Genomic DNA, 13,854 nt, shown 5'->3' on the forward strand with positions numbered 1-13,854 from the left:
CATTCCGGCGATCACTACCACGACCAACACGTGGTCTCAACCGTGATCCTTCCGGTGATCACTACCACGACCAACACTTGGTCTCCAACATCCTGCCAATCTATACTGCTCAACATATTAACATATAAATCACATATAAGTCATTCCGTCATGTGAATGTTGATCGAACGGTGTGACCTAGTATGAACCCATGCCCATGACCGAGGACGCGGCTATCGATAGATTTAAATACACTCTGCGAAGGTAGCGCACTTTACCCACACCACGGAACCCATGGCCTCGCACTCCCATTCGGGTGGACCAACGGCATTCCGACAAAACCGATCTACTCCATGACACTCTCCCGGCCACTCCGACCCACTCCCAACTGGGCTAGTCCTGGGTGGCCCTGTGTCTTCCAAAGACACAACGACCATCGTCATGGCCAAAACGTCCCTCACGGGACCGTGCACATAACAACAACAACGGGTACACAAGGCTTATGTCCGCCTACCTGATCAGGGTAGTGCGCGCCCATAACCTTCCCTAGTTGGAGGCACCGGGGAGAGGCACGACAATAGACCGCATTAGGGCCTTCCCATAAAGGCTAATGTGGTTGCACTGGAAAAGCGCAGTTCGGTGGCACTTGACCAACTTAATGACGGAATTTATCCCCAAAAGATAAGAGTAATGACTGATACTCTGATATCAACTATCAAACTATAATCCAAGTCATAGCAATATCCAAACAATCTGAGCATAATATCATCATACCAAAATACTCCGAGGATAACATAACAATACTATCATGATGAATCCAATAACAATAAAACTACTACTCAAATGTCAAGAACTAATTATCCAACTATGATCCACATGCAAGCATCACCTCCAACATCATACTCCAAAACATAATATCATCTAGCATCATGATGAAAATAACTCTAGCCACTAATAATCCAAAGGCAACATGATATCCAAAGTAACACTTCAAAATAATACCAGATACCATCATGAAAATAATCATAATAGCCACTAAGAATCCAAAGGCACATGCCATCCACATAATCATCAAAATGTAATTCCTAGAACTCCAAGCAATATCATGGCAATAGCAAGATCAAAACAATACTCTGAATATGCCATGAACAAATCACAAGTAGCTAGAACAGTATTTTAAATAAGTTTAAATAAAGAAACCATTTCACTGCTTTGCAATCATGCAAATGGATGGTGTGGCTTGCCTGGGGTGGAGGAAATCACCGGGAAGAAGTGCGAGAAGCTCGCGGAACGAATCGCCGGAAAACATTCTCTCTCGGAGCTGAATAAGGGCAGGGGAAAATGGTCATTTTTAGAATGTCAAAACATGGTGAAAATGATTCCATCAGAGCGGGCTTGACGAAACGAAGAAGTGGGCTTTGGGTTCACCTCAATCGGAGTTACGAGCAAAAAGATATGATAGTTTTTCTGCGAGGGACCTATCTGTAATGAAATCATCTCAAACAAGTCCTCAGCAGGAAAAACAGAACGCGCCTTCTCAAGAAATACGTTTTCCAGAAAGGAAAGCGTATTTTGGCTTGAAGAAGAAGCGGAACGCGCTTTCAATAAGCGAAGGCGTATTCCCTCGAGTACGTCTCCACTTATCCAACGTGGCGGTGGCGGGGCCGGGCGCTAGGTCGATGACGTGTGGGGCCTGCCGCATCTTCTCTCTCCTCCCACGCCTCCTTCTTCTTCCCCCGCACCAGCTTCTCCTCTTCTCGATAGAATGCAGGGCAGGGGCGCCGCCGGCGATGGAGCGGCCGACTCCGGCGATCTCCGGCCAAGTGGAGACCACCGGCGGGCTCATGGGGGCATGGCGCATCCATCCAGGAAGGAAATGGCGCCGGAGGAAGAGCGACATGGGCGCGTGGCGATGCGACAGAATGGAGCAGAGGCGGTGGTGGTCTTCTAGGCACGGCCCTAGCGAGGCTCCGGCGAGGGGGAAAGGGCACGAGCAGGGTCGCCGGAGTGCGGGCAAGGCGATGGTGGTGGCTAGAAGTGGAGGAGGGCTCGGCTTCGGGCTAATTTAGCCGGAGGGGAGCGACGTCCATGGCGGCCAACAGAGGCGAAGAGGAGCTCTTGAGCTTGAATGAGAGGCTGGGGAAGGGTAGCAGAGTGAGGCAAGGCTGGTGACGAGCTCGGAGGGTCTCGGGGTGGCCTTATATAGCCGCGGGGCGAGGAGGCCGAGCAGGCGTCGCCGTGGACGCGTGGCCGGCGCCGCGGACGCGTGCCCACTCACATGAAGGCGACGAGGGAGGCACAATAAAGAGCTCACGGGGAGGAGAAGGCCAAGGGAGCGCAGGGAGGAAGAAGACAGCGATGAACCGAGCCAAAATGCCACTGTGCTCTCGTGGGCGTTCGACGGTGAGGGGTTTTACTGAGAGGGAGAGAGGTCCAAGAGGAAGGCGACGACGTGGTAAAACTCTTGGACATGCTCACGCGCACGAAGCCAACGAGAGGAGGAGCTGCCGACGCACAAACAGCCACTGGACGTGGCCACTGTATAGAGAGTGTGTGCACTATGGTGCCAGTAACACGGTCACCGCGTGCACTAGCAGGTAGCGAGGGAGAGGGGCTTGACCAAGTTGTCTAGTGGTAAGTTCATCCTGGATAGGTTACAACCGCGGTGGTAGTTTGGTTAAAACGGCTCTGGTTAACTGGCAATCACCCTCTGAAGTTCATCCTGGAAAGGGTGCAAAATTTGGTGGAGAGAAGTTATTTGGGTAGGAGAATGCTCTGATAAATTTTCAAGAAAAATGAAGCAATATAAAATATACTTGGTTCACAACCTGAAAATATTGACAGAATTAAAGATTTGATGTTGTGCTCACATAGATCAAGGGATGGAGCTGAAATTTGGCAGAGGCTAATTATATGAGCACATGAAGGAGTGTGCAAAATTTCAACTCATTTGGATAAACCGAGCTAGCACTTCCTTCACAAAGGCTTCCCTCAGACAGGAAATGTGAAAAATCACTGAGGAAGTTTGGCTAGGCAAGTAAAGTTGAATTTTGTCACAGGGCAATTATTTGGACAGGAGAAGGTGTACAAAAAGTTTCGGGTCAAATGGGCAAAGATAAATAGCACTTGCTTCACAATGTGCCATTTAGGACAAAATAGGAAATGAATTTATTGAGCATGATGAGAAATATGGCCAATGAAATATTTTGCCATATTTGAGGAAGATATGACCCAAACAATTTATAATAATTATTTGGGGATTTTTGTATGGACAGAAATATAGGTTGCTTCACAACCTAGGGCAGACAGGGTTATTCCTTTAATAGAAAAAGTAATATTTCCTACAAAAAGGAATTAGGGTTTGGTCAAGCAGTGGAGTGACATGATTTTGGAAAAGTTTTTAGGATTATGAGTCACTTGGGAGGGGAAATGGGGATGATTTCCCAGGTGATAAGGCCACAGAACCACTCCAAAAAGAAAAACAGAGCAAAAATCAATAAATCAAAAAGAAATAGAAAGGGGCCAAAATCCAGGCTGTTACATGGCTAGACCAAGGAAACTCCTAATTTGTTCAACTGTTTCAGGTGGAGTCCACTCAAGAACGGCCTGAACTCTTTCGGGATTGACAGCGATGCTCTTACCAGAGATCACGTGGCCTAGGTAGGTCACTTCTGGCAACCAAAGTTCGCACTTGGAGAACTTGGCATAAAGGCGGTGCTCTCTGAGTTTCTCTAACACAAGTCTAAGATGTTTGGCATACTCTTCCTCATTCTTCGAGTAAATAAGCATATCATCAAGGTAAACCACGACGAACTTGTCTAAGTACTCCATGAAGGGCGAGATCATCAAACGGGAGAAGGTAGCTGGAGCATTGGTTAGACCAAAGGACATGACGGTGTACTCATACTGACCATAACGAGTGACAAAATCCATTTTAGGAATGTCCCCATTTCTAATCTTGATTTGGTGGTAGCCTAACCTCAAATCCATTTTGGAAAAGACTGAGGATCCAGTGAGCTGATCATACAGGTCGTTGATCCTGGGGAGCAGATACTTGTTCTTTATCGTGACCAAATTAACGGGACGATAATCTACAACCATCCGGTCCATACCATCCTTCTTCTTCACAAAGAGGACGGGGCAAGCCCAAGGAGAATAACTAGGATGCATGAAATCCTTTTGCAAGGACTCATCAAGTTGTTTCTTAAGCTCAGCTAGTTCTAAGGGTGCCATCTTGTAAGGTCTCCTAGAAATTGGGGCGGTTCCGGGGATAAGATCTATGACAAACTCTAAATCTCTGTCAGGTGGAATACCTGGCAGTTCCTCTGGAAAGACATCGGAAAAGTCACGGACTACCGAGATATCTTCAAGGTCTGGAGGAGGGCTGGCATTAAGAGAATAGAATTGACGCCTTGCAACTCTGGTGGAGACAGTGACTATCTTGCCAGATGGGTGTGTAAGCTGAATAGACCTGGTGAAACAATCAATCTTGGCATAATGAGTTTTCATCCAATCCATACCCAAGATGATGTTGATATCTGTAAACTTGAGAGCTATAAGTGATGCAAGGAATACCAGTCTGTCAACGAGGATTTCATTACCATGGCTTACACTAGAGGTTTTCCATTTGGATCCAGGAGTTTGAATGACTAGTGGAGAGGGCATATCACAAAATGATATGTTGTGCAAGCTGGCATAGCTTTCAGAAATGAAAGAATGAGATGCTCCAGTATCAAACAAAACTGATGCTGGATGACAATTGACAAGGAGTGTACCAAGAACGACATCCGGATCATCATGAGCGTCTTTAGCTAAGACGTGATGCACACATCCATGTTCAGTGGGAGCTGACTTAACACTGATCATCTTGCATGGTGGCTTACCACGGCCAATAGGCTTCTTGGGCTGGGGTGGAGCATAACTGGCTTGAGAGCAGTCACGTGCATAGTGCCCTGGCTCTCCGCATGTGAATCAAGTCTGTGAAGTTGGATGTGGACCCGCATTGACAAGCGATCTACCAATAGGCCTGGGTGGAGCATACTGCTGAACTGGGTGAGGTGCCACATAAGATGGCCTCGGTGAATATCCGGGTGGAAGAGCAGAGTTCGGAACCCAAATCCGATGCTTCTGAGAACTAGAACCAGAGGAAGAACCCAAATCACGGGTGTGCTTACGAGACTCCTCGTAAGTGAGCTGAGCTGTCTCCGCATTAATGGCCTTGTTCATAAGAGCTTGGAATGTATTGCAATGGTGCAAGTGGAGATCACGACGCAACTTGGGGTTAAGACCCTTCCGTAACCTAGCCTGCTTCTTGGCGTCCGTGGACACCTCCTTTGTAGCATAGCGGGCGAGGTTCTCATACTCTCTACTGTAAGCATCAACAGCCATCTTACTTTGGGTGAAACTACAGAACTCTTGTCTCTTGCGATCGATGAGGGCTTGAGGAATGTGATGCTCGTGAAAGGCCTCAGTGAAATCTCTCTAGGTAGGAATCTGACCAGCTGGAAGCATATCCTCATAGTTCTGCGACCAAAGACTAGAAGGACCTTCCAGGTGATATGTAGCATAGGTGACCTTGTCACTTTCATCTACATTCGTAGAACGTAGCTTGTGAGTGATACTACGAAGCCAGTCATCTGCATCGAGTGGCTCAATGGAATGATGGATGGAGGGTGGGTTCAGACCACCGAAGTCATAGATGGTCGCTGACTCTTTGTACTGATGTGCGGTGTTCTCCTCAATACGTGCTAACAAGCGGTTAGACTCACGCTTGTTCCTCTCCATCTCTAACATGAACTCTGCCAATGAAGGCTGGTTGGGAGGATCCTCATCCCGTGGTTTCGACTACGAGCAACAGAACTTCGGTTAGCTGACGACATCCTGAGAAACGTAACCAAGGGCGGAGTCAACATCAACTATAGGATGCAGTATGTAGCACAAGGAAATTAGTATCTCTCGAACTCCTAGGACAATTCCGGCAGCATAATGGCAGTAAAATGCTCAAAATTAGACATCCTACAAATGATGGGGTAGTACCATACTCAACATCATCACTCAAGGTTCTATGATAGCACTACACAGACTACACCGGAAGTACTTGAAAACTGGAATATGACTCTGATCAACCAATCCTAAGAGACTACGGAGTAGTAACTCGTGATCCTGATAGACGGAAGAGAAAGCCTAGTTCCTTAACCCCGTAGGAAAGATAGGATGACTTAGATCAGAATGCATGAGGTATAAGGAGTAAAAAGAGCCTTACGTTCCCTTCCATAATTAATTCCCTTATATAACTAAAGAATTTCTAGACTCAACTTCGACCAATTTGGCTTGGTAATCCTACAGGCAGTCAGGCTCTGATACCAAAGCTGTTAGGACCACGATTCTAAATCACACTGATCTAGCATGTAACACGCCATATCACTTTGCGGCCTCACGCACGGTATTCCCACGGGTGTCGCCTTACCTGGCCCAGGACCGTTTGCGCCTTTTGGCTCACGTATATGATAGTGTCTCTAGCATCCATATGACAGAGAACCCGGGCCGACATGACTAGTCTGTTGATGGTATAATTTGGCTACTTAGTATCTGATGAGCCAAATTAAATCAATGTTTTATCAAGCTGAACGGTTAATGCATTGTTGAAGTATTGCCATAGGAAATTTCATGGCAGGTGAAGATACAAGTCCTAAGAAGAATCATATGCTATACTGGACCATGGGCGTGATGCATGCAAGTGATATATATCTACGTATATGAAGAAGTGTGCTTAGTCCTGATGGCCATTATCCAGTTTGATTTGCGACGTTGCCGGAATATTTAAATATTTTTGTGGGCTCAAGGTATTTATACATATGCTTAGCCACTATATTTAGTGTGATAGCGACGTGGCCGGAATACTTTATTCATATATACAAGAGTGCATGTACGTGGATATGGCCTAGGTTTTCTACGTACTTAGATTGGAAAGTATATTTTTTGTAGACATATGCTACACGGCAACCGTATCAAGAAAGGCTAGTCCTGATCGGTTTTAGCTTCAGAGTTGTAATCTTATACGCCAAGTCCAGCGTACCTAATTTATAAGGCCACGGCCGATTGGAAAAAGCCCCCAACAATCGTTTTATCAACAAATACATTACTTTTTCACGTACGTCTTTTATCGTTGTCGTTCTTCTCGGCTGAGCTCTAGCAGCCCTAGGGTTTGGTCAATCTTTGCCATTTTGCGCTGAAAAGCGGCCAGTTCTTCTCCACGAAAGCAAGATATCTTTGCTGCTTTGCCTGGAAAGCAATCGTTCGTCGTCTCAAAAGCACGAAAAATATCCTGGTGTTGCGCGGCGATTTCGCGTGCCAACACAATTGGCAACTCCGCTGGGGACAAGAAGAAGAAGAGCTACATGATGAGTACCGAGTCCAAGAACGGGAGTGACATCGACCCAGAGAACATCATCGCCGTCACACTCGACGATCTGTTGGAGGATGATCAGCGCGAGCTTGAAGAGGAGCTTGAGAAATAAAAGGTTGAGAGGCTGAAGCTGAAGTTGGCTGGATACGCGAAGACGAGGAACGACGTCGTCAAAAAGGTAGTTTCGAGCCCTTCCGATGCGTTCAACACTTAGGTAAAAAACTCAACCAAAGAAATTGCTCATCTAGTTGATGTGTCCGTAGCTAGTAAATATGGTTCTGATATGGAAAATACGACACGTACAATTACTCGAGCAGTAGCTAATAGACTTGAAGAATTTAAGGTGCAGTTTAATAAGGATCTTGAAAATTGTCTACCTGGTCATGTACGCTCATTAGTGTTGCAAGTCAATGATGAGTATTCTAGAAAAAGACCGATGCCACCAGACAGTAGCAGATTTAACAATTTCCCAAGTAATATACATACGCCTAGTGCATCAGCTAATGCTATGCAACCTAACGTCCCTTTAAACAATAATCTGGATGGTCGGGACTATGTTGGTTGTTCGGCTAATAATTTTGTTCCTAGTACTGCTGCTCCTATTGTTTCGACTTCGGTTCCAGAAAATCACAATAGCAATAACTGAAGTTTTGGGTTTAATTCTAATATGCGGCAGCCTAGTTATCGGAGAGTGGCATATAGTACGCCACCACTGCTGCCTGTCGGTACCGGGGTTCCGTATGGGCCGGTACCTGATTCATATTTTAGTTGGTCTCCATTGCAAACTTCGCATGCTCCAATTTCTTTGCCGGAATTTCCAGCACGTGCTGGTGTTCCATCTGGTCCACAAGCCAGTTCTCTCCAGCCCAATAATAATTTTAAGGATCAGCTTGCTAATATACTTCGAGAATTTGGTTTAGAACCTAAGGGTAGAGCACGTGCATATCAAAAACCATACCCTGATTACTTTGACTCGACACCATATCCTCATGGTTTTAGAATTACAGATTTTGTTAAATTTACGGGGGGAAGATGGAAGATCTACTTTTGAGCATGTGGGACAATTTCTAGCACAATGCAGCAAGGTCGGCACATCGGATGTTTTTAGATTAAAATTGTTTCCATTATCTTTATCCGGTACTGCATTTACTTGGTTTACATCGCTTGCTCCTAATTCTATTTCAACATGGGCACAATTGGAGCAAAAATTTCATGAGTATTTTTATAGCGGTGAAACAGAACTTCGACTTTTAGATTTAACTATGGTTAGGCAAAAATATAATGAGCATGTTCATGATTATATTAGGAGGTTTAGAGATGTCAAAAACCGATGTTTCAACTTGACCATAGCCGAAAAGGATTTAGCTGATCTTGCCTTTTCGGGTCTACTTGCTCATATTAAGGATAAACTAGAAGGGCAGGAAGTTTTAGATGTTAATCAAGTTTTGCAGAAGGCTTTGGCGCAAGAAAACCAGGCTAAGGAAATTGAACAATATAGTCGGTTTAAAGATAATAGAAATAAAGAGAAAGATAACCATGTAGTTAATGCCTTAGATTATGATAGTGAATCGGCTAGTGAGGATGATGTTAATATATGTGTAGCCGAATGGGTTCAAGCGCCAAAGTCAAAACGTTTTGCATGTTCTGCTTTAAAACCTACACCTGCTAGAAGAGACGAAATTAAATATACTTTTGATGTAAGCAAGTGTGATATAATTTTTTATATGTTACTGCAAAATAAATTAATTAGAGTGAGGGAGGGTCATGTAATTCCACCTCCGGAAGAATTGGGTAGAAGAGCTTATTGTAAGTGGCACAATTCTTTTTCTCATGCTACTAATGATTGTAACGTGTTTCGTTGACAGGTGCAATCGGCCATCAATGAAGGACGATTGGCGTTTACAAAAGGTTCTAAGATGAAGCTCGACAGCGACCCTTTTCCTATCAATGTGGTCAAGCTTGAGAGTAAAAAATGCTTATTCGGTCGGATCAGACCGAATACGCAAGAGAGAAAAACATTGTTGATAATAGTGCTCCTCCAAGGATGATCAAGCCAAAAAAATCCAGAAATAGGAGTGTGGAAAGTCAACGGAGGGAGGAGACGAGCTCCAAGGCCAAAGCCGACATTTAGCATGTTGTTGGAAAAATATACCTCACGCAAGACCAGCAATGTGTTTAATCGGCTCGGAGATAATAAGCGTCCAAGATCTCCTTCTGGACAACGCAGTCATGAGCAATGGCAAGGAAGTGCATATGACCAACAGCCGTATTTTGCAATGGAGCCGACATATTGGGGTTGTGCACCTCCTATGTATCCGCAGTTTCCTCCATGGGGATCTAATCCTTGGGCGCCATATCCTACAGGGCCAACGGGTTATTTTCAGCCGGGATGGATCCTGCCGATGCCTATGTTCAGACCAAACGTACATGAGAAAAGGGCTCGTTTCAATGAGGAGGCTAGATCACATAACGCCATCGAGATTCGAGGAGGTCGATCACCGGTACGCAGTGTAGAGCGCAACAACTATAAGGGCGACTACAAGAGCGTATGGATGCCGGTGAAACGTGTTGATCCTAAACCCAGAAAAAGTGTAGATGATTTAGATACTGCTCATGGTCTGAAAATAGCAGAACACCAGTTAGATGAAAGTGTTGTCAATTGTACAGAAACAAGCAGTGTCTCAACAAAAGTTGTTGGTACAGAGGAGAAAAGTAATGGCGTGAAGTTGCGGCAAGCCGGTCAATCTAATCAATTTGAAGAGAAAACTAATTCTGGGAATGATGTGCATGCATGGTCAGACAAGGAACATGTTGTATCCTCACGTACTAGTCAACAATATAAATCGGCAAGCTCATATGCTGATTTAGTTATGAGAAATTGTGGCCCAGAAACGTCCAAGAGTTTGCCTCCAATGGGTTTGAAGTATAACAACAACACATGCACACGTTGGGATTCCAGCAATGTACGCAGACATAATTCTAATCAGGAAGGAGGTTTGTCGGCTAAAGATAGAATATTCATCCCAGGAGGAACAGTACGTCAGTACAGGCCAAAGAACCCGGGGGTGCAGCAAAATTAAGTCAGTTGCGCCAGGGACTAAACCAGCACCTTAGTGGTGCCCGAAGGGTCTTACTCACACTCAGAAACGACGTGTACAACGACTGCGGACATTGGAAATAAAGGAAGAGATAGCTGAGAATGATGTAGGGTAGAACCCTAATCGCCCGATCTTTCATGAAAGGAGCGGATCCCGCGAAGAACACGAGGAACATGAGGGGAAAACAAGGGAAATCATGAGGGGAAACACGAGAAAATCACTCAACCAACAAGAAATAGTCACACATGTGCTAGATCCTCGAGTACATAAAGTAAGATACACGATCCACAATCAACTAGGGACGATACACGGTAACCGGTCTTCTCCGTGAGGAGGTCTTGAAGTTCTTCTCCAAAAGGAGGTCTTCAATCCAAAGGGATCTTCTCTGTAGAGGCCGCGGTCTCTCTCGTGGAGTAGATCCGATGTGGATGAACAATGCTCTATCTCTAAAATGAGCTAAACCAATGCTAACCCTAACTAGGAGGAGGTGGGGAAGTATATATAGCGCTAGCCCACGAAGGGGTAAGTGAGAGGGGGATACATGGGCCCTTGGCCCGATCTCTGCGCACAGGCAGGTGCCGGATGTCCAGGCTGGGGGCCGGATGTCCGGCGGCTCATGAAGAGCCGGATGTCCGAGCCTCTGGCCAGATGTCCGGGCTGGAGTTGCCCGATTCTTCTACTCTCTGGTTGGAGGGCGCCGGATTTCCGGGGGCGAGGCCGGACGTCCGGGACTTGGCGAGGCGCTGGATGTCCGGGGTTAACGCCGGATGTCCAGGGCCTGTAGCACTTGGCGGGTGGGCAGCTGTTGCTGTAGTGGTCGTCTCCAGCGGCCGGATGTCCGGGCCTGGGGCCGAATGTCCGTGTCCTGGAGCTGTCTCCGTCTTCTTCCGTCATCGCTTCCGCGCACGCTTGGCCTTGGTCCTTGGGTTCTCCATGGTCTCCTCGGGTGTACCTGGGTATGCACAAGGCCCGCGCTTGAAGTAGCATCCATGTCTTACATGCGGAAAGGGAAGATTCGGAAAGGAGCGAGTTCACCTTGTGTCCAATGGCGTATGCTCGAGTGTACATGGGGATGATCGTAGGATGCTCCGCATCATCTCCCCTCTCTTGGGAAAGATCCGAACTCGGATCATGATCCTCATCACCATGGAAACAGTTGTCGTGGACGGACTTGTAGTTGGACGAAGTGGAAGACATGGCGCAATCCAAGTACTCCAAGGTGTCTCCGGAGTGGTACAAATGCAAAAAGAGCAAACACAAACGACACTCGGAAATACAATGGTTAGCGTACACAAAGTGTCCATCATGTAAGAATGAGTCCATGCGACAAGATTGAGCATGACAAGGTGCATGAAGCTTATCCAAAAGATATGCAATGGTATGCAAAGCATTCATGGGAGCAAAAACATTCATTATGCACACAAATGTGTTGTGAATATGATCAATGCAACCACGGTGCAAAATGATGTCATAGCGAGACGGTTTATCAATAGCATGAATATGGTAATGGATGCTCAATGTGATGTGATCATGTAATTGATGGTAGGCAATAAGATCATGATGTATGAATATGCCATCAAGGTATATCACAACAAATTTTCTAATGAAATGCACAAGCTCATATATCATGGATGACATAGAAAGACAAGATGCAACAAGGCAATCGTAATATGAGTCAATCCATGCATAAGATGCAAATTTGTCATGTGTATGATATGTCCATCGAGCATGACATGTGTGGGCACAATCAACAAGTATGGAGGTGTTGGTGTACCAATGCTCAATGTCGTGGCATGAGTGGAGGTTCGAAGGTGCATCCAATAAGTCCAAGCGCTCCTCAACTTAAAGGTCCATAGAGCCAATCTCCCATGTAGCTCCTCCATAAGCGAGATGTAACATGTAGACAACAAGAAGGAGACAACAATGAAAGAGTGACCCATCCAATATGCGTAATTGAGGATGGCTCAAAGGGAAGGAGTTCACCTTTAGGAGATTCTCGCAAATGTTTGTGTTGCACATCGTGTATGCCTTCACTTGACCAAATTGTCTCATGACGGTATCGCCTTGTGAATCCTTCAAAATGAAAGAACATAACAAACACTCGGAAAAACAAATGAGGTTAGCGGAAGTGCAAAACCTATCATTCGTGTGGTAAGATACCCAACAAGTGTATGGATCATGCTCATCATAAGAAAGGACAAGGGAGCATTTCATGGTATGGAGGCGTATGATGCGAGAACAACCAAATACAATAGGCTCAGTCAAGCAAGCATGCATCACAAGTAAAGTGTCCAAGTATCCACGGTCAATAGATGCAACAATTGGAGGCAAGCGATAATGAACAAAATATATCATGTGAGAGGCGTGAACATATACGTCATCAACCCAAGAAAGCAAGTAATAATGGAACATGGGTGATGCGACAAAGCAAGAAATCATAGCAATCAAGTGGTGTGAGCTAGTAGTGCGAAGATGCAACATACTAGAGGGAATCATAGCAAGCATGTCATGGGTGCAAATAGTGTGCATGAATAATTCACATGACACAGCACAAGCATGAAAGGATGATATGAGCAAAATAACATCAATATCATGAGGCACATGATAAACATGGCAATAGCAACAAGGATCTCCACCAAGCATGCAAATACACATAGGAGTAGCATAATTGTGAATCATGGGTAGATGCAAGCAAGGGTCACAATTGCATGGCAAAGGCATAGAAGCAAGCATAGAATGCAAAGTGAATACGGTAAAATGAGCATGAAGCGACAAGCGGTATATAGCCCATAGCCGTGTGAGAGCCAAGTGAGAGAGATGCGCGTAGTCGTTGCGTGAAGAGAGCGGTGGAAGGATAGTTCACGGGATCCCAAGTCATCTTTGCTCTCAAGAGCTCGTTTCGTCAACTCTTGGGATTGAGAGGTTGACGAGTATACGTGAGTGCCTACACAAAACAAATACAAAAGGGAAAATTGTGTGTGCGTGGTAGATGTACACATCATCCATCATGATGCGCACGTGCTTGTGTTGGTTAGCACAAAATATCCAATGCTCAAATAAATGAGATGCGTGATATAGAAACATGTCATCCATCATGAGAGGTTTGTTATTATGTATAGCATAATGGAGACTCAAATTGTGCAATGCATCATGAGAAATATGTAGAGCATTGTTATTCATGGAATACATATGGTGCAAGCAATTATGGGAATCATGCAAAGTATGGAATGCATCAAAATCTCCTAATATGTATGGAGAATATTGACAACATCCCAACTAATGCATATTTGGAACAATGTGATCATGGCATGGCATAGTAGATGAATTGCGCAAATCATGTAAAGGAAGCATAGCAATATCATCGCAAGAGAA

Source organism: Triticum urartu, chromosome 3A (assembly GCF_056163025.1).
Source record: "Triticum urartu cultivar PI428250 chromosome 3A, HENAU_Tu73, whole genome shotgun sequence".
Classification (NCBI taxonomy): domain Eukaryota; kingdom Viridiplantae; phylum Streptophyta; class Magnoliopsida; order Poales; family Poaceae; genus Triticum; species Triticum urartu.